This window comes from Eretmochelys imbricata, chromosome 2, assembly GCF_965152235.1.
Source record: "Eretmochelys imbricata isolate rEreImb1 chromosome 2, rEreImb1.hap1, whole genome shotgun sequence".
Lineage (NCBI taxonomy): Eukaryota > Metazoa > Chordata > Testudines > Cheloniidae > Eretmochelys > Eretmochelys imbricata.
In genome coordinates this window covers 9,070,784-9,091,695 of record NC_135573.1, presented here as the reverse complement: position 1 = coordinate 9,091,695, position 20,912 = coordinate 9,070,784, and the positions used below count along the sequence as shown (strand labels likewise).

Below are 20,912 nucleotides of genomic sequence, written 5' to 3'. Positions count from 1 at the left end.
AGGCTATCCTCTTGCTCCCTGGAGATACCAGCCTGGGAGGAGCAGGAGGAGGTCTCTCCTTTGTCCAGTTAGTTTTCCAAATGCTAAGAGGGAAGGCTCCTAAACTGGCACAGAGGAACTGCATGTCTGCAGAGGAACTGCGTTCCTCTTTCATTGCTGATGCCTACACCAATCTGGGATGGGGAGGAACGAGAATCTGTAAGAGAGCAATGTAAAAGGGGAGCTAAGAACATACTCCATTTGTATTGGTCACCCCTGAAAGGGCACCCAGTGACTTACATTAAAAAACAAACAAACCCATAACAAATCAATGCTCCATGCGTCTTAACGAGAATTCTATCCCCTCTTACAACAAAGGATAGACTGGAAAGAGACGCTCTGCCTTCAAGTTACAGTCTCGGCAATCTTCCCTGTAAAACGACTAGGCCCCCGACAGGTTTCAGAATGACAATCTATCCCAGGCACCTCCAACAGATACCAGGGGAGCGATGCTGCTGCAGAAACACCGAGAACCCCTCAATAAATGAAGATGACTCAAGTCAGTCAGCTTGTCTGTCTGAAAGTCCTCACCCTGAGTAAATCAGCAGAGTTTTCCAGTGGACCTCTAAGAGATTCGCAGGTAGCTACTGCTTCCCATGTTACGGCCTGAGTCAGGAAGAGACGAAGCTCACCTCACGTTTTCCCCAAAGAACAGCCACTATTGCACGGTGTGGTTCCCTACAGCATCTGCGGGGCTCAGTGAAGTTGAATTTCTAAGGAGAATTTCACTGCCTGAAGCCCTGAGCTTTTGAGAGACGTCTTTTCCCAGTCTTGCTGCAGCGAGCTCAGCGCCTGGAAATGCTTCTGAAATCTTACCCAAAGCGAGGACGTGAGCGTGCCAGCCCTGGGTGTCAGGATGACAAACTCCTTCCTGGTGTGCTGGAAGTGAGTAGATGGACACAGTGCCCTGCAGCCAAAGTGCTAAGTTATTCAATTCTCCTCCTTTTAAAACCTTCCCGGAGGAAGTGACCTGATGAGGAGCAGATCCCCACTGTCCTCCTGGGAAGTGAAGTAGCTGAGTATCACGTTTCTGAGGGCTATTAATAATCCGTCACATCACACAGGCTTGCCCAAATCGCCCCAGTCAGGATGCAGCAGCTCTGGCGGGGTTGTTTTGAAAGGAGTATCCGGTGAAAGCCCCTCTGCACTTCAGATAAGCACTGAGGAACTTCTCTTTCACTGCAGACACCTGCTTTCTATATTTAAAACCCTGCATCTGTTGAATATGTTCGGCTTGGCCGAAAACAAAGTTGTAAAAGGGTACAAAGGGGTGGGTTGTTTTTTTTTTTTTTGGGGGGGTGGGGGGTCACATAGTGAGACAAAGCTGGACGTTTCCACTAGCTCCCTGCTCCTAGGACAAGGAGAGAAACATATAGGGCCTTTTAGTGGTCTCTGCATCAGGGGAAAACAAAAAGCTAGCAGCTGGCCACCATGGAAAAGAATATTGACTATTAACGGGCAAGCAACTGTTATTAATGACTGTTAAAATCACAAGTCTTCTTTCTATTAATAGATCGATGATTATTTGCATCATACTAGTGCCCAGACACCACAACTTTGTCAGGGCCACATCGTGTCAGGTGCTGTACATATGCATAGTCGGAGTTGGGTCCCTGCACCAGAGAGTTTCCAGCTCGGATTTTTCAAAAGGAGCTGCAAGGGAGTTAAATGGCGAAATTTCCGGGAAATCCAAGGGGATTTGGATCCTGACTCCCTCAGGCCCCGATGAAAACCCAGCCTAGCATTTTATCTATGACAAAACAAGCGTGTGAAGCAAGCAGGAAGAGAGGACAGGCCAGCAGAAATCGAGGCACGCTTTTGCAGAGCTTAGCTGCATTTGCAAAGTTTGTAGGGGGTGTGCACATACGCAGGTGTTAGCAGAAGCCGTAATTGCAGCTGACCCCCTGCCTATCTATGATCAGCTGGCAGGATTCTGTAGGCAGCACTGTAGAAATGAGTCTTAAGGAGGGATTTGAAGGAGGATCAGTGAGTAATCAAACTATTAACTGAGTCAAACCCAGATTTCAGTCACATTGAAAGCGATGGTGACAGCGTGAGCAGAACCATTTCCCCCACGCCACACAGGTTCACTATAGAACTGCTCGTTGTACAATGGGAGCGTTTGGTGCTTTTACCCTGCTTGACTATAAATAGTTTCTGGAAATCTGAGCTCACTACAACCAGGTCCAGCTGCTCTTTTTTTTTTTTTTTTAAACTAGGAGCTACAGGACAGCACATGCTTGGCACACATTCTCTCTGTGCTGGAACAGCTCTAGTGCACAACTAGAATGCAACTACGTTTCAAAATAGGTGAAGGATGGTCTCATAGCTAAAGCACGGGATTGGGACTCAGTTCTACCTGGGAACTGCCGGACCGGATCCAGGGTCCAGCTAGTCCAGTATCTGCCTCGGACCCTGGCCAGCATCAGATGCTGCAGAGGAAGGTGCAAGTAACCTCACATTAAGGCAGATGTGGGATAATCTGACCTATACATTAGTTGGTGTCCTAATCTCTAATAGATAGAGATTGGTTTAAACCCTGAAGGTTTAATATAAGGTTTAATATCCCTTCCAAAATGGATGTTAGCATCAACTAGAACAACTCTGGCTTCTGGTATCCATGTCAATATCCAGGCCCTTTTTTAATCTTACTAAGCTTTTGGAATGAACAACATTCCGTGGCAGTGAGTTCCACCGTGTATTTCTTTTTATTGGTTTTCAGTCTCCCACATTTTAATTTCACTGACCACCCCTTGTCCTTGGTGTTCCAAGACAGAGAATGAAGTTCCCAATTTACCTTCCCTATACGGCTCACTCTGTATAATTATGCTTCTTCTTACTCATCTTCTTTCTAAGGTAAGCAATACCAATCTTTTCCATCTCTTTTCATGAGAGCTTTTCCTTCCCCTCTGTCCTTTACACCACCAATTCTCCATTCATGCTTCTGCCACAAACTTTCTGGTCAAGTCACTTCACTTCCGAGTTTTCTCATCTGTAAAATGGGGATAACATGGTCCTACTTCACAGGGAGGTATCAAGGCTAAATTCACATCTGGAATGCACTTTGAGGCCATGGAATACAAGAACTCTGGATTCTTAAAATGCATAGGCTGGCAAGCAAAAGTGGAGTAAATTACCAATAAGTGCTGACTTCTATGATTCACCAATATTTACGGTTACAAATTGGTTACGTGCCACACCTGTCTAGCATCAACACCCTGCAGGAGGACAGACGTAATGGTATTCTATGAGTCCTTCACGGTTTCCACTCCACTTCTCTTCACGTTATGATAATCAATTTCTAAAACTCTGGAGTCTATCCGTTGCAAAATCCAAAGTCAGAAAGCGATAGAATTATAAGAGATACCCGCGTAGTGACAGTCTGTGATTGGAAAGGTTCACTTCAGGGGATACTGCAGCATTAAAAACTATGTAGGACTTTCCACTGGGGATTTTACATCACTATAAATGGAGCCTCTCTATACATAGAAGCCAGGACTTGTGTCTGAGCAAGGTTATAAAAAGATTCTGAGTTACACTAGTAAAGTGTAAATGAATACATACACCTGACAAGAATGAAAGCCATTACCACTAGCACAAACTAAAATGAGATGAGAATATTTCTCCCAGTTTCCACTGGTCTCTATGTCATGGTTTCATAACTGGGATGGGAAACAGACATTTGCAAATGTAGCTGAATTTTTCTTCATGCTATATACAATCCCAGGTAATGAGATTTATACTGGCTTGAAGTTTGAGACTTGGTACTGTCAGGGTTGACTCTACTGATGTTTAAAATGATGTTCACCCATTTTAAAAGTGTCTTTAATTTTTGCATATGCTCCCAGAAACAGAAATGCTTCAAAAAATTTAAAAATATTCAGTCATGAACTACTAGGATTCCCACCAGTATTTACACTAGCAATTCTTCCCAACTTTGGCAGGATGCACACGAACACACCATAAAAATCACATCACTCGATTACCTTCCTTACAACCCACAACGATTTATTCACTGAGGGCCACAGGTTTATTCAGCACTTTAAAGACACATGAAAGACAAGGAGAAGCTCACAATCGAAACACCCCAATCTCATTTCTGATTGTTTCAGAGGCTACTACCACAACAATTTCTCGAGCTAGAAACAGTGTTAAATGTTTCACCTTTTGAAATGCTCAGTACCCAGCTCTCAAATGGCAAGCAGTATTATAACACTAGTGACTCAAGAGATTTCAGCTTCTAAAGTTACACCAGAATTGTAATAGGAGAAGAAGGAAGTAAGCCGAAAAAGAATGACACGAGTTATATCAACTGATACATCCTGACCTATCCATGGTCAAAGCACTTTCGCACATCAACCTTAATGCTTTCAGGACCACTAGTGTCTTCTAAAGAAAGGTCCTAAATGAGCAATCTGTAAGAAAAGGCAGAAATCCTTGGCAGCTCTCTTCAAGCATTCCACTCCCAGCTCAATACGGCCAAGACACAACTTGAACACCTAAATAATCAGAAGCTATTTTGGATTTTTATCCCAGGCATTAAGACCAGCACACAGATTGAGAGAACAGAAACCTGCATTCCACAGATGAAACAATTTCTTCTTTTTAAGTATCTACAGGGTCCAGCCCTTGCTCCAACAGAGCTGCCAGTTCCCAGTCTTTATTTACTCCCTCCAAGGAGTGCTTTGCTGCAAAAAGATGATCTGTTTGTTGACAATGTGTTAAGTAGCACGCTTCACATAAATCTCCCTATTTATTATCAAGGCTGCCTGCACATTCTTCAACTACTGCTGAGCACTTAGCAGGTGCTGCATTCCCCTGCAGTGTCACCACACTACTAGTGTTTATCCTTGGGCTTCACAAAGTGCTTTGACAAGCTTTTACATATGATCCACAAGAGCTACTGTATATAAAACCGGTTTCAGAGTAACAGCCGTGTTAGTCTGTATTCGCAGAAAGAAAAGGAGTACTTGTGGCACCTTAGAGACTAACGAATTTATTTGAGCATGAGCTTTCGTGAGCTACAGCTCACTTCACGGTATGCATCTGATGAAGTGAGCTGTAGCTCACGAAAGCTCATGCTCAAATAAATTCGTTAGTCTCTAAGGTGCCACAAGTACTCCTTTTCTTTCTGTATATAAAACCAAGGCGACTGGGGGGGGGGGTGTCTCTTCAGAGCAGTGTGGCCTGGTGGATGGAGCACCGACCTGGGACTCAAGAGATCTGGGCTCTATTCCCAGCTCTGCCGCTGGCCTGCTGGATGACCTTGGGTTCATCATGTTACTTCTGTGCCTCAGTTTCTCTATCCATAAAATGGGGATATGATACTGATTTCCTTTGTAGCACACTCTGAGATCTACTGATGAGACATCCTATATAAAAAGCGAAGTATTATTTATTAGTTCTACTTCCAGGTTCGCCAATCACCATACAAACTCAGCGTTGCTATGCTATAGATGCATCTTGACTTGTATCTGAAGGAACACTTGGCAATTGCAGAGCACCATCCCGTTAAGTACTGTGCGAGCATTAGGACAGCATCTCTAAGAGGCAGATAAACACATTTTGCATGGAGGGGGGAGGTTAAGGCCTTGCTGTTTGAAGTGCTGAGCACTTGCAGCTGCCTTTGAGCTCTGGGACCACTGTGGGTGCTCTAACTTTAAAAATCGAGCCAGTAGTTCAGACACCAACTTCAACAACCCCCGACTGATATGTCTGGCCCAAGGCCATGCCTGAAGTTACATTTCGTCAGTGGGAATGGCCAGGGATAGAAGGTAGGAGTACTTCGTGTTCTAGCCATGCTAAGAGTGCACTGCACTTTCTTGCGCCAACTATAACTCCTGGCAACTTTTATTTTTTCTTTCATCTAAGCAGACAAATTCAGGGTTGGCCAACAGGAGCATGAGCTGGACAGAGAGCGGTGGTGGGCAACCTGCGGCCCATCAGGGTAATCCGCCGGTGGGCCGCGAGACAGTTTGTTCATGCTGACTGTCCGCAGGCACGGCTGCCCGCAGCTCCCAGTGGCCGCGGTTCAACGTTCCCGGCCAACAGGAGCTGTGGGCAGCAGCAGCCAGCATGTCCCTGCGGATGGTCAATGTAAACCCACTGCCTTGCGGCCCACCAGCGGATTACCCTGCCCTGACACAGAGGCTTCTCACTCACCCACAGGGTCAAGAGATTTCTTGGGCTCCCAAGTAGCTAACCCGTGGCCCTCCTGCACTCCTTACACACGCACTGCAATAATGACAAGACACCCACCTTTGCCTTCTCCATCGGAGCTAAATAGCCACACAAGCCATGGCAGAGAAGCCCACATCCGCCCCTGCGCTTCTGTCCTGGGCATTAGTTAAAACAGGGCGAGAAACAGCAAGTGGCTGACTGAGTTGGAAGCTAATTCAGGGTGTTTCACTGCGAAGTGGGTGCCTGGGGTAAGAATCCTTACAGGCTTGCAAAGAGATCCATAGACCATCTCAGGCAGTACAAGAGTCCTGGGAAAAGCTGAGCCTCCGAGTGCAATGATTGCCAAATGCCAAAACTGGCACACCAACCCCCTTCCATCCTGAAAATAGAGTCACCCAGAAGGTTTTCTCCAGGGAAAAGAGAATCTTCTCTTCCCAGTCACTGGCAGCGAGATTGTGAAGGAAATACAATTTCTTGTCAATCAGACCAGCTCCATTCCCAGAATCTCACACCTGCATAGGAACATTCACTGCTTAAGGAGGTATTTCTATAAGCCTGCCCAAAAAGCCTGGCAAATTACTCATGACCTATTCCCTTAAAATAGCCCTGCTGGAGAGAGGTACAACACGACCAACTGGAGAGCTCAGTGCGTTATTGACATTTACACTGGTGGATCTCAGACTTGCCAGCTTCAGCAGTCCCGTTCCACGGGGTAGCCAAGAATTCGATACGTAGACCATCTCATTTATCCCCATCTCATTCCTGCATGAGCGGACGGTCAGCATACACAGTTAAGCCTGATGGTGCCAAGCTTGCCACTTCTCAGCTGAGCGGCATTTCTGACAGCTAATATTTCAGATATTGGACAGCGTCTCTGCTCCTTCCCCTCCTCCCCTGCCCACTATGAGCCCCCACCGGCCTGCCTGCAGCCAGAGAAGCCACATAAGAGATTTTTGTTTTATTTATTTATCTTTTTCCACAGAAACAGATTTTAGGGTGACCAGATGTCACTCAGCTTTTCGTTCATGCCAAGAACACAGGGCTCCAGATACGCGTGGTCAAAAAGAAGAGAGCCAAGAACACGAAGAGCAAATGTTTCCCAAGAGAAACTCACTGGCATTCTCTCCGGCAAACTGTTTTCTTTGTTTTGTTTGCTTAAAGAAAGGAGGCTAAAGCTGAGGTCCTTTAAAGAGACAGGAAAACAAACCCTACCCAGCAGCTGAAATACTGGGTATTATCAAGATAGCAGTAAGAGCCCCATTCAAAACAGAGGAGCTGCCATAATTACTATTTCCACCGATTAACTCGTAATCAATTTGAAAATGGAACCAGTCTGTTCCAGCACCTCCTTCTGACACAGCCCATCTTTATTGCCTGAAAAGAGTAGCTCACTCCTCAGCACCTTCTGATGCAAAGAAACATTTAGTTTCTCATGGTTTTTAATTTCTCCTTTAACGCCATGCCGCTGTGCCTCCTGATTATTTTGCAGGCTTCCAGCTTCTGATAGACTTAGAGGATTTCTGGTTCTTTATTTGTAATGCCTTTGGCTATTTGCTCTTCACACTCCTTAATTTTGATCTTACACGGCATCTATCACAGCTTACGTTCCTTTCTATTGACTTCACATGGGTTGGATTTCCTCTTCTGAAGGATAGCCGTCTGGCTCAAACCACCTCTGAAATCTTGTCCTCTAACCCTACTCTATTTTTCCCTCTTTATTTTGCTTCCTTTTCTGCTAGGGGCACGCATGCCCTGTGTGACTATCAGTGTGGTTAAGAGGTCATACTATACTAAACCCAAGGATTTTAATTTCCTCAAGTGTGGATTTTGGGGTTCTTTATGACTAGCTTCCCGTTTTAAAATCCTCCTTTTAAAAGTTTCATGTTCAGGGACCAGTTTCTAGGACAATCCTTCCTCAGAGGATACTGGACTTCATTGGGTTGTGGTCCACATTAGTTACTTGGTGCTTCAAGAACTTCTTGATCCAAGTGAGGTGTGTTTGTAACTTAGGACCCAGTTGAGAACTGGATGGTTTTGTATTTAAGGCACCACACAAAGACTCGAGATCTGGGTTGATTCCTGGCTCTGCCACATACTCCCTGACTGCCTCTGGGCAAATCACTCACTCTCTCTGCCTCAGTTCCCAACTGTACAACGCAATGATCTTTCCTTTCTTCCCCCTGAACCCCCACTCCCCTGCCTCTGTCTTGTCTATTTACAATGCAAGCTCTTTGGGGCAGGGTCTGTCTCTTACTATGCATACGCACTGGTTGCCGCGCAATAGGCTCTGATCTCACTTGGGGGCCTCTGGCTGCTGCAGTACCGAACAGAACACTTGTATACTGCACTCTTCTAAGATGCAGTCATTTAAGGTAGCAATGAGAAATCGCTTCTCTCAACCATGGCCTAGCATGACCTACAACCAGCTTATATGCTGGCAACCGACACTCACTCATGACTGCTTTAGGAGATGGAGTTGTTCTGATCTCCCTCAACAGTGCATACTCTCTATCCTCTTTCCTGATCTTGAGGTGGCTAGTGTAACTCCAGGAGCACATCCACCTTCCTGAGACTTGGGTTTTGAATCCCCCTCTCTGCTCAGAAGTGTCTTCTCATTAGATTTGAGACTGACAGAGCAGGGCGCCTACTCTCCTGTGAGAGCACTGGGAATTGTTTATTCCCCCCAATCCTGTCCTTCCCTTGGCAGATGCTGCATCTTTCTGGCCAAGGACCCAAACAGAACAGCTTACCCAGCCTCTGAGCAGTGCCCAGCGATCAGCTGGAGAGCTGTCTGCTGAGCAAGGAAAGAGCAGCCACCTCCCTCTCCCCACACCTTAAGGAGGGAGAGATTCTTACCAACCCCTTTAAATCACAAGAATGGGTTACAGAGTAGCAGCCGTGTTAGTCTGTATCTGCAAAAAGAAAAGGAGGACTTGTGGCACCTTAGAGACTAACCAATTTATTTGAGCATAAGCTTTCGTGAGCTACAGCTCACTTCATTGGACGCATTCAGTGGATGCTTTTCCACTGAATGCATCCGATGAAGTGAGCTGTAGCTCATAAAAGCCTATGCTCAAATAAATTGGTTAGTTTCTAAGGTGCCACAAGTCCTCCTGTTCTTTTTAAGAATGGGTTAGTAGCGACACAGAGGGCTAGCACCCTGTTTGGCTGCCAAGTTGTGTCTGGTTAGACACAATGCAGAGGTTTAGCTCTGCTGGAGCACTGACAGCTGCTTTTGGGAGCCTTGCTCCAGACAAGACTTAGCAACGGCTCCCAGTAGAGCTTTCCGCACTGCAGGCCACCTCCCGTTCTCAATGCTTTGCAGACTAGCTGGTGTCCCAGCAGCGTTCCCCCTGCTACAGTCCAGAGAGGGGGGGAAGGTCACAGCTTGGGTCAGTGAGCTGCCCTTTTCCTGGGCCCCTCAGCCTGGTGCTGGCTTCCCTGAGTCACCTAATTCACTCTCAAACGGCACTGCAGCCTTTTGCTTTAACTGTCAATGGCGCCCGCGCCGCACACCTTATCAAGGGGCTGTATGAATATCTCAGACCCAGGGAGAAGGTTTAGCCCCATTTTCCAGTCAGGAAGATGAAGGAAGACGTTCACGCCCACATTTCCAGAAGGAACCACTCATTCTGGGTACTCGACTTGAGAAACCATGGGCCTGGCTTTCAGACACGATGGCACCTACCACTCCCCCTGGAGTCCATGGAAACTGGAGTTGCCTAACCCCTCCGAATGTCAGGCCTTAAGATCAGTGGTCCCCAAACTGTGGGGCATGCCTGCCTAGGGGGCCAATGAGAAACGTTTGGGGAGCGTGCAGCAGGGCCCGGGCCACTCTCACGGTGGGTGGGGAGGGAGCGAGCGCCATGCATCCAGCCCTTCTCTGCCCCCAGACCAGCTCTTCCCCAAACCCTGTTCAGCCCCCAGTCCTGCTCCGCCTTCCGGCCCAGCTCTGCCTCCAGGCCAGCTCTGCCCCCTACCCCAGCTCCATTCCACCCCCTGCTTCACCCCCAGCCTCACTCTGTCCTCATTCCCTCTCCGCCTCCAGACCAGCTCTGCCGCTCGCCCCAGCCCCTCTCCCATCCCCAGCCCTGCTGCTGAGGAAGCCTAGGCTGTGCAGTAATGGGGGTGGGGGGCATTGACAGATTCCGTTACTGGTACGGGGGGAGGACGGGACTGGAAAAGTTTGCGCACCACTGCCTTAGATGCTTGAAGCTGGGCACCAGTCAGCTTTTACAAACCTGGGCCTCACGGAAGGCCACACACACTGAACCAGTGGCAGAGCCAGCCTCAGAACCAGGTGGGCCTGGCACCCAGCCCTGCGCTCAAGGCGTTCGATTTGCCAGTGTGGCTTCTCACCACTATTTCCACGTGCTAGGAGCGTTATTACATCTGTTCCCTGTAGCACTCGCAGCACCTTGCGGCAGAAGATTGAGAGGGGAAGGGTAGAGTGAACAGCGACCCCATGTTTTGCAACATAAATCCTGGACACATTTGCTCCAGCGGATCTTGGTATATTTGCACTTTGAGACAAGTCAATCCCATTCAGATTAAAAGAATGATGTTTCTATGGGCAGAGCAGGGACACACTGTTCCCTTTCATTGTTCCTATGACCTTTAGTTTTAATGAGAAAAGGAGATTTAGAAAAAGCAAGGAGGAGAAGCAGGAAGGCAAAAGTTCATCCTAAGGCAGACACGTTATTCAGCACACAACAGAAGTGGCTTTAGGTATTTTATTAAGGTTACCTTTTCTGCAGTTCACCCCCCTGCACAGTCCCTAACAGGAAGTTTTAAAAAAGCCATGTGCAATATAGGGCCCAGCAACCTTGATGTCTGTCACAGGCATCTGAACTGGAATATGGAACGAAAGCAGACAGAGCAGGTGCAGCATAAACCGATGGCAGCAGGTTGCTCCCACCTGTCCCACAGTGCTGGAGGGGAAAAGCGGCACAGTACCGATACGTTATATTACTACACTGCCTTGCATCCTGAAGGATGGCAGGCTGCTTGACAAAATACACTGATGATGGACCTCCGGGGAGAACAGTCTTTGGGAACAGCGAGAAGGCGTATACCTCTTTCGGGGCAGTGCTGTCGTGTAAGGCGACACCAAGGGGTGCATTGTTGGAGCTGGGACCAGTGCCGGTGGAGTCTGCTCTGTTTCAGGCTGCTCCTTCTCCCCAGCCCATGTGGGACTTGGTGGACTTCTCACAGGAGGCTTTGTGGTATTTGTTCTTATGGGAGCTCCTTCTTCGGCTTCTGCTTCAGTGTTTGGTGCAGCTCCTCCGGGTTTCTCACAGACACTGGGAGTGTTGATGCCAGATGCAATGCTGATGTTGAGATCAGCTTTAGTGCTGTGGGAATCTGGGATGATGCTGGTGCTGGATCTCCTTTGCGCTCTCTTATTTGTGTCAGTCTCAGGCGTTGCCTGTCTGCTCAATGACGCTGGCTTGTCCACGAGTAGGACTCAGGAATTTGACTCCTCGAGGTCTGATGAGACTTTCATGGACTGTTCCGGAAGACAGAATTGCAGCTTCCTGTCTCGTGAGGTGCAAGGTCCAGCAGAGAAGGACAAGCATTCCAAGCCTCTGCTCAGAACGTGTGATTCCCCCAGGGAGAAGTAATATCTGCTGTGTCCAGCCTTCAGGGGACTTAGTCCATTGCAGGGGAGCCACAGCTTGCAGCCTGCAGGTTTAAAGTCTGCCACGTTAAGGAGCTCTGTACTGCGTGCATGTCTGGAGGGTGGGGTCTGACTAGTAGAGCTCAGTCCAGGCGGGTCAGATTAGTTCACAGTGGTCAAATACTGGAGATGTGAAGACTCCATCCTGCGGACTTCGGCAGGGTTTGAAGAAGTTTAGCTTGAGCTAAGAGCTAGCTGACTGGACATTTTCCAGGCTCCATGTCACTGCCAGGGGTGACAAGAGGGAACTGAGGGAGGGTGGCAGCCGCCTCCTCCCTGCCTTTATACCCTTGTACAGGAGCACGAGGCAGCACCAAACTCATATGCTTCCCCAAAGGCCACTGCGACTCAAAAACCCTCTGGGCTCCCGTGCAAGAGGTGCAGGGACACCTCCAGTGGGCTCCACACTGGTGCTTACTGAAAGAAAGCCAGGGGGCCAGCTTGACTCTACCTCCACCATGCAACAGACTGCGCCTTGCAGGGAAAAGGAAGCGGATAACACACATGTCCATTTTGCAACTGAAGGAGCTGGAAGTAATTCTTGCCTCACTGAGCCCATCTCTAGCTGTTGAACAGTAAGGTGACAGAGCTCATGAGCCATCGTCATTTGTGATAAGGCAGCTCTAATCTGTGCAAAAAAGAAATCCTGTCCACCCAGCATGCTCGGCAAAGAATCAACAGCCTACAGCCACCGGTCTGCTCAGAGCCATGTCTGTACATCCATCCATCCTGCTGCCTGGTCCCATGCCATTTGCTGTTATCTTTAGCTTGCCACAGAGCAGCACCTGGCCCCATCATTATGTGACATTCTTGTTATCCCACAGGAAAAATAAAAAAAAACACAGCAGGAACTAAAAATGATACATCCCGTCACACCCCCAGGGCAGTCATTAGGAGCCAACAGTGCGCTGCAGTGTCTGAAAGCATCAGATTTTAAAAGAAAGCAAAAATATAAAGAAGCAAAGAGGGAAAAGAAAATTAAGAAGTGAGAGTGGGGTTTTTGAGGGGGGAATATTGGTGATCAGCTGAGTCAGAATTCATGTCCACGCGCAGTTGGTTGTATGCAAGAGCCTAAACCAGCATGGATTCAACAAGCAGATATGCTTAAGCATGAACTTTATACTGTTAACGTTGAGACCAGCCGATTGCCTTGTCCCACTTTAAATACTGTCTGAATAATTATTTGTAAGTCACCAACCCTGGGCTGCAAAGATTGACAGTGTCATAAACGACGCTTCAGCGGTAACAGCTGCTGCCAGCAGGAGTTCTAAGAAATGTCGCTTTTAATTAAAAACATTGTTTTGAAGTACACTGCACAACTTCTACATGTGGAGAGAGGTTTTACCCACCACGGGCGTGAGATGCCATGCAGAGTTGAATGGGCAGTTTTCCTTCCAACCTGGAAGGTCAGACACAGGATCCTGCGTGCACAAGAGGTGCCAGGTATCTAATACCATGGCAGAGGTTTTCAAGAGCGACTAGTGATTTTGGGTATCAGTTTTTGGATGCTCGATTAGAGACACTTCAAAGGGGTCCAATTTTCAGAGGGTAAAGTGTTCAGCACTTGCTGAAAATCAGGTCCCTTTCAAGGCATTTCAAACAGGGCACTTGAAAGTCACTAGTCACCTCCTGAATTCCAGTCCTGTTTCTAACCCCTACCACAATGCCACCCCCCAAAAAAGGAATGTCCAGCCAATATGTTGTTATTAGAAGGCAGAGCTGGAGCAGTGTAATGTTTGGGACACTAAAACAAGAGTGATGCAAAAGGACTTCTCTCCAATAAAACCTGAAGCCTCTGCCCCTGTTTTAGCTGGTCCCAACTGAACTGAAGCCAAAGCAGCACGGAGGTTCAACAACGTGCTCCAAGTGCTCACGAAAGGCTCAAATACAGCTCTGCAGAGCCTTTTGAAAATCTACAGTGCAGCATTTACAGGAGTTGCATCATATCAGTTGCATCAAAATTCTGTTAAAGGAATGAACATGGTCTGGCAAACTGCTGAGAACGAATACTCTGCAATGTGTTTCAGGAGCGGAGGTTCACTAGGAACCTTTTACCACCGTCATCGGGTAGCAAATGTCAGACATGTGATCCCTATTCTATACGCATTCAATATTTTTTATTGGCTTTGATCCACTCCTGCCAGTAATCAGGATTCAGTGGGAACGGATTGCATATGAGAAAAACATACTAATTTCCCACAAGGTCTAATTTTCTGTGTAAGCATTTAAACTATTTTGGCAAATCCATGTTCTGGCAATTCAGCTCTAGTCCATAAATTCTTAATGGGTTTTCAATCACAGTTCATCCCGGCAATACAAGCTGCAATACCGATTACCATATTCAGCATGACAGAACAATGTAAGGAGGATTTTTCAAGCAATATTAATAACCTGTCAAGTGAATACATATCCTTCCCACTCAAGAGCTATAGGGGATCTGGACGCTGCAAAGGAACATGCAGTAAATAACCTTTTGGAAGAGGACAGCTTATCCCCAGTACACAGCCCTAGGTGTCCCTTGGCTTTCAGACTTTTGCACTGCACAGACCCAATCAATTACTCAATCTGACAAGGCCCAAACACGGGAATCTGAAGGGAGGGCTCTACAGGGAGCTTTGTGTGGCCTAGCAGATAGAGAACTGGACAGGGAGTCAGGACACCTGGTTCTAGTCCCAGCTCTACCTTGTCTATTTAAATAATAAGATGTTGGAGGAAGGGACAGTCACTCACTATATACACATGCATAGTCTCTAGCATAATGGGGCCCGGGCCTCAGGTGCCAACTCTAAACACTGCTCTAACAAACTACAAAAGGCGAGCAATTGCTTTACGGCATAAGCAACCCTTCCTACCGCCTCAGTTTCACAGAATCATAGAACTGGAAGGGTCCTCGAGAGGTCACCTAGGCCAGTCCCCTGCACTCATGGCAGGACTAGGTATTATCTAGACCATCCCTGACAGGTGTTTGTCCAACCTGCTCTTAAAAATCCCCCAATGATGGAGATTCCACAACCTGCCTAGGCAATTTATTCCGCTTAACCACTCTGACAGTTAGGGAGTTTTTCCTAATGTCCAACCTAAACCGCCCTTGTTGCAATTTAAGCCCATTGCTTCTGTCCTATCCTCAGAGGTTAACAAGAACCATTTTTCTCCCTCCTCCTTGTAACAACCTTCATGATTCACCATTACCATAATAAAGACAAAACAGCAACAGGTAGAGATCAGTGCCAGGCAATTGTCCCGAGCCTGGGGCAGGGGAGCAGGAATCACTGCGGAGAGAGCTATGGTCTGGGGCTGAGAGCCAGGACTCTGTTCTTAAGCCACTTCACTGCTGGGTGCTTCAGTTTCCTCATTAGTCAAATCGGGATAATGCTTACCCCACCTTTCTAACACAGTTGGAGATTTTAAGGATACAAAATGCCAAGTGCAAAGCACTATTAGCAATAATAATAATCCTGATTTAACCAGCCTTTTGGCTAGCTAGCGTCAACTCAAGTGCCAGTGGAGAGTAACTGCTCCAGAAAGAGACACTACAATGGGATCCAAAAAGAATGTACCACAGATTAACTGATTACAGGTTGAAACATACACCTTTTTCCTAGTGAAGACACAATCCAAGACTTCATGACTATCAGTATTATGCAATGATGTGACCTTTTGGAACTTCACAGCAGCAGAGGTGATAGAAAACAGGGCCTTCCTGGTCCACAGCTGTAGTTCTTTAATGGCTGAGATAAAGGAGAATCCCTTTTAGCTGCAAGCTGTACAGGATCTTGGACGCTGCTGAGCAATTCTGATTTAATCCAACAGAGGGCAGCGTACACACTACCAGACCTAGTATATGTCTGTGAGTAATGCTTCAACGTACTAGCCTTTCACCTCCTGGGTTCCGAAGAGGAAGAGCGAAGTCACGGCACAGTACTGTGTAAATGGGAATGGGAAGTACAGTTGTAAGTGTGCAGTGGTGTTACATTTAGCTAGGCTGGACATGAAACACACATGGGTCGGTGTTTGTGGACCTACCACATCCCCAGATGACACAATAAGGCATGCTTTGCTGCCTGGCTTAGGCAGAAACTCCTAGCAAAGGACACTGGCAGACCGGTGCCGAGGCAGCGCGTGCGTATCAGAAGCGGACGGCTCTTGTCCTTTTAGTCACATAGCTAGGGCCAAGAGGTCCATACAGAGCACTGAATTCAGCCTGATTTCAACGTGAGTACAGAGACCAAAAGGGGGTTTTAATCACAAAGAACTGCCTACCGTAATACCCCTCCAAACACAACCTGGGTATGTGTTATAAATACCACCCTGCACATACTGTGGACACATACAGCATATGAATTAGCTCACGGCTAGTTGCAACCTTCCTACCTTAGAATCACAGAATCTCAGGGTTGGAAGGAACCTCAGGAGGTCATCTAGTCCAACACCCTGCTCAAAGCAGGACCAATCCCCCAATTTTTGCCCCAGATTCCTAAATGGCCCCCTCAAGGATTGAACTCACAACCCTGGGGGTTAGCAGGCCAATGCTCAAACCACTGAGCTATCCCTCCCGCCCTTGCCATGGCTTGTACGCTCACAACCCTCAGCTTAGAGCACACTGGGGCAGTTCTATTAGGCTACCTGCGGTTCTCAAACTGGGTTGCAACCCTGTTTTAATGGGGTCACCAGGGCTGGCGTTAGACTTGCTGGGGCTTGGGGTTGAAGCCACAGCCAGGGCGGTGGGGCTCCAGTTACAGCCCTTTCCTGCCCCTCCCACCCACAGCGCAAGGCTCAGGCTTCAGTCCCCCTTCCTGGGGTTGTGTAGTAATTTTTGTTGTCAGGATGGGGTCATGGTGCAATGAAGTTTGAGAACCGCTGGAGAAAACCCCCAGCTGTTGTAACGAGCAACATTCCTGGGAGCATTGTCCCAGCAGCATTATGCTAAAGAGCTTCAACCTGCAGCATAGAGGACAGCTAAGAATAGAGGAGCAATCCAACACCTTGGGCCGTGGGACACTGTGGACTCCCCCACCAGTGAAGCTATTCCATGATTGGACCACAGACATCAGTAGGTATATGACTGACATCCATCTAGTAGCGAGGGTTCAGGGACGATACTGCCAAGAGTCTGGAGGATGGGCTAGCTGACCAGCTAGAGCGCTCTTCTGATCCACCCGATTTATATGAATCGCATTAATTCCTCTTACCTTAGACTCAGCCTTTAATCCATAACACTGTTTCAGAGCTGGGTAAAAGGTTCAGTGAGCAACAGCAGAGGGAAAAGGGGGTGCGGGTGGGGGGTGTCAAACCAAAGACAAGTTCAAGCCCAATATCACTTTGAACAACTAGCCAGGAATAATCAGCACAAGACTCACCTCGGCTGCGTCTGTACCTTTCAGAAATCCAGCTAGCAGTTTTGGAGTCTCAAGCAAGGCAGGCAGCCACAAAAACCCCGGTCCGTCAGGCTGCTTCCAGCTCACTGGGTATTTAACATTCTGCACAGAGCGATGGCTTAAGCCTGCTGCGATCTGGTTTCAACACTGGGTTTTGCTTTTAATTTACATAGGCAGAAGCATTCATTTTCAGGTCTGTACTGTCTGAAGCTCCGGAACACAAATGGCGTTTTTCAAAAGACCCCCCGAAAGCAACACGTACCAAGCAAATTGCAATTTACATTTTGCCACAAGCATCTTTTGCTGAAACCTCAACTGTCAGTAACTGTAGGATACATGAGTGAGTGATAAGTGGGCGTTATCAAGCGCGTTTATGAGTAAGTCTCATTAACCCTTTGCTTGTCTCCTGAAGGAGGCTGTTTAAGGACTCAGAGTGGTAACCATGTTAGTCTGTAATAGCAAAAATAAAGAGGAGTCCTTGTGGCACCTTAGAGGCTAACACATTTCTTTGGGCATAAGCTGACCTCACACTTGGTAAAGCAACCCCCATCCTTTCTTGTATTTAGACCTGCTCCTGTATTTTCACTCCATGCATCTGATGAAGTGGGTTCTAACCAACGAAAGCTTATGTCCAAATAAATTTGTTAATCTCTAAGGTGCCACAAGGACTCCTCATTATTTTTGTTTAAGGACTGCATTACTTAAAACAAAAAGCTGCGTTCATCCCAGTTCTGCTACTTGCAGCTTGACCTTGAAGAAGCCAATTAACTGCTCTATAACTCAATTGACCCATCTGTAAAAGGGGTATAAATGATATTTTTCCAAGAGGGATGGTGCAGGTAGAGCTAATAGATTTTTATGACAAGTTTACTCTTATTTTTGTGCTGGTAATTCACCTACAAACAGAGCATGATTTATTAATTTATTCTCCATTCAAAACTGAGCAATGGTTTATTCAAAGAAATATCAGCCTATAGATTGTTCACAAACTGTTTGCATGGATAGGCAAGTGGTGTGACTGGTCACTTAAGTCACATGGCATTAAGGTTGCCAACACGGTCTTTCAAAAACACAGGACATGCATGATGGTGGGGCGGCCAGGCCAAATCTGAGTGGTGTTGCGACCCTGTGCACTAGGTCACACCACCACTCAAATTTGGCCCACCTGCCCCTCTGTCAGCCTTCTAAAGAAATACGAGACTCCTTTTATCCTGTATTTTAACCAGAGGTGTAGTGCTGCCGGAAACCTGATTTAAATAGAGGACATCCCTTATAATATGGGACGGTTGGCAACCTTACATGGCATCTCTTCCCCAATGGGATGACCTAACCTTTATGTACTAATTTTGTTTCTGCCCCAAATGAATTTTTGGTTAAATAACTTTCTTTTCTGAATTAAACCCGGGCCTGAAATTTGACCTTCAAACATGCTCGTGTAAGAACAAGAGCTCTCTCAAATGTCCGTGAAAAAGGTGGATGCAACAAAGCTAACTCCTAGAAAAGTTTCTGAAGAGTTAGCAAATACTCCTCTGCACTCTTTGCCCAGATCTAGCTACAAGGCTCAGTTTGAGTGAAACACTTTAAGACCCTTGGTTTCAAGGCCTTATTACTGAAAATTTTTATTACTATACTAAAACCAGAGCCTACACAAACTCAGATCTGCCTCTTGCTATGAGCAAGAGAGAAACTGACAGCCCAGCCCAGTTCCCTGAAGGAACATAGCAGGAGGCTGTAGTAACACAGACGCAGAGCTGTTTCGGCAGAAGCTCAGTAACCTTTGTGTGTTTGTAGACACACACCCATTGTGAAACCTGGGGGCACACACAGGACAGAAACTGAAAACACAAAGCACATCAGTGGGGCAAGCTGCTTCTGACCGATGGCGACTAACCACATTCCCACCCAGACTCGGGCTGGTGAGGAAAAGACCACCTGTAGTGAATGCTTCTGTAAACAGATGGGATTGGATTATACCCTTGGATGTCAACAGATTCTGGCGGACAGACAAGGGGAAATAAAGGACTCTTGGCCAATAAAAAGATTCCTTAGTTCTCGACCCTGGGTGTTCAAATCTGAAGTTACCAGGAAAGCCCAGGATGGGGGAGCAGCTTGCTAAGGAACCAGGATCCATACGATATAAGGGCTTGCAGATTTAGTCAACTACATTGAAGCAGCATTCAGAGCGCTAGAAATGTACTCGAGAGCCCCTCCACCACTAACGAGGCAGGATTTTGCTGTGGGCACTAGGTAAAGATTTGGAGCAGTAATGCTGGAAAAAGCCCATTGCAGTAATCAAACCATGAATCACCATAAGAGGGGCGGGTGGGTTGGGAGACTGCCAAAGGGAAACTGAAAAGATGTGCCTGGCTCCTGCCCCGACCTGGGAATCCTGGTAGGGTCGTCCTGCTCATTAAGAACTCCTAATCTGCATGCCTCTGACAGCTATCTGCCACGCAAGTCACTCATTACACGTGAGCCAACTCATTTAGCAAAGATACAATATTTACTATATGACTTGTGGAAAATGAGAAGCCTTGAAGAAAGCACATAGCCAGAGATTTTCCTGCATCTCTGACTTACCGTTTTAAACCCTCTGCACACATGCAGCTAGCTCACAGCCGAGCAACCCTCATCTCCCGGGAGCTGCCGTTCTGCACTGACATGGCAATACGTTCATAAGACTGGCTGTGGAACTGTCAAAGGAAGTATTACCACCATTTTACAGCTTCAGATCCAAGGCTCAAGGTTAAGTGTTAAAGAAGTGCCTCGGTCCCGTTTTGAAAAGTGACTTAAGAGACCAGGCCAGAGTAAACGACACTGCCTGTCCCGGCTCCCACATCACTCGCCCAAGGTCACAATGGCAGCCAGGGGCTGCATTCCCAGCCCAAACCTCACCCCAGGGCCCCATCCATGAGACCACCCCTCAGACCTAGACTTGGGAATGTGCTTCCTCCGACCCTGTGGTCTGGCAGAGCTTGGATTCATAAGCCTTCCGAACAGCCTGCAAGACCCACCTTGGCGCCCCAGTATTTGGGAAAGAGGCTGTCACACGTGGAGAGGTTGGCACTGGTTAACTGGGGGGCTCAGAACCGATGGCAGGAAGAGGCGAGTGCTTTGTTATAAGATCGGATGGCAAGAGTGCTCAGAGAGGGGGATGGGAGCCTCTGGGCTAGACAGACATCTGCACTGTATGAACCGAAAGGCAAATTTAAGTTCCCCGCAGCACCGACTGGAGAAAGGCACAGCATGGACAGGTCCTCTGCATTCTCAGCGCTGGTCTCTTGTGACCCTGGCTCCCATGGTGTCCTGTTCCTCCTGGACAGAGGCTGCCAGTCAAGCCCAGTTACGGGACTTCCAAGCAGGATGAGACCACAAGACTCACTTTCACTTGTAAAATGAACCGACACCGCAGCCCAGGTGTAGAGAGGGGAGAGGCCAGCCCACAAACAAACCCATTACACACCACACCTAGCCTTGCCCAGTCGGTATTTTCGGGAATGCCTGCCATTATAGGCTGTTCACCGCTGAGGAATGCATGTCAAATCATTACAGCTTGCTCAGTGCTCCGTGTATTCTCTGTCCCCGAGCCGCACTGCAAGCTGCCTCCCGTCTGCCCGAGGGCGCGGGAACGCCAATCA

At 47.5% G+C, this 20,912-nt stretch overlaps 1 protein-coding gene across 2 annotated transcripts in view; it reads right to left on the bottom strand.

Moving 5' to 3' along the window:
- PTP4A3 (protein tyrosine phosphatase 4A3) overlaps positions 1-20,912 on the bottom strand; it is a 166,074-nt gene that overhangs the window by 48,786 nt on the left and 96,376 nt on the right. The window contains exon 1 of one of the 2 annotated variants that reach the window (XM_077809737.1): positions 856-986. The exons of the other annotated variant lie outside the window; for it this stretch is intronic. The gene's annotated coding sequence lies outside the window, so the exon portion shown is untranslated. Of the gene's footprint in view, positions 1-855; positions 987-20,912 lie in introns of those variants that run through there. 2 annotated transcript variants of the gene reach the window in all.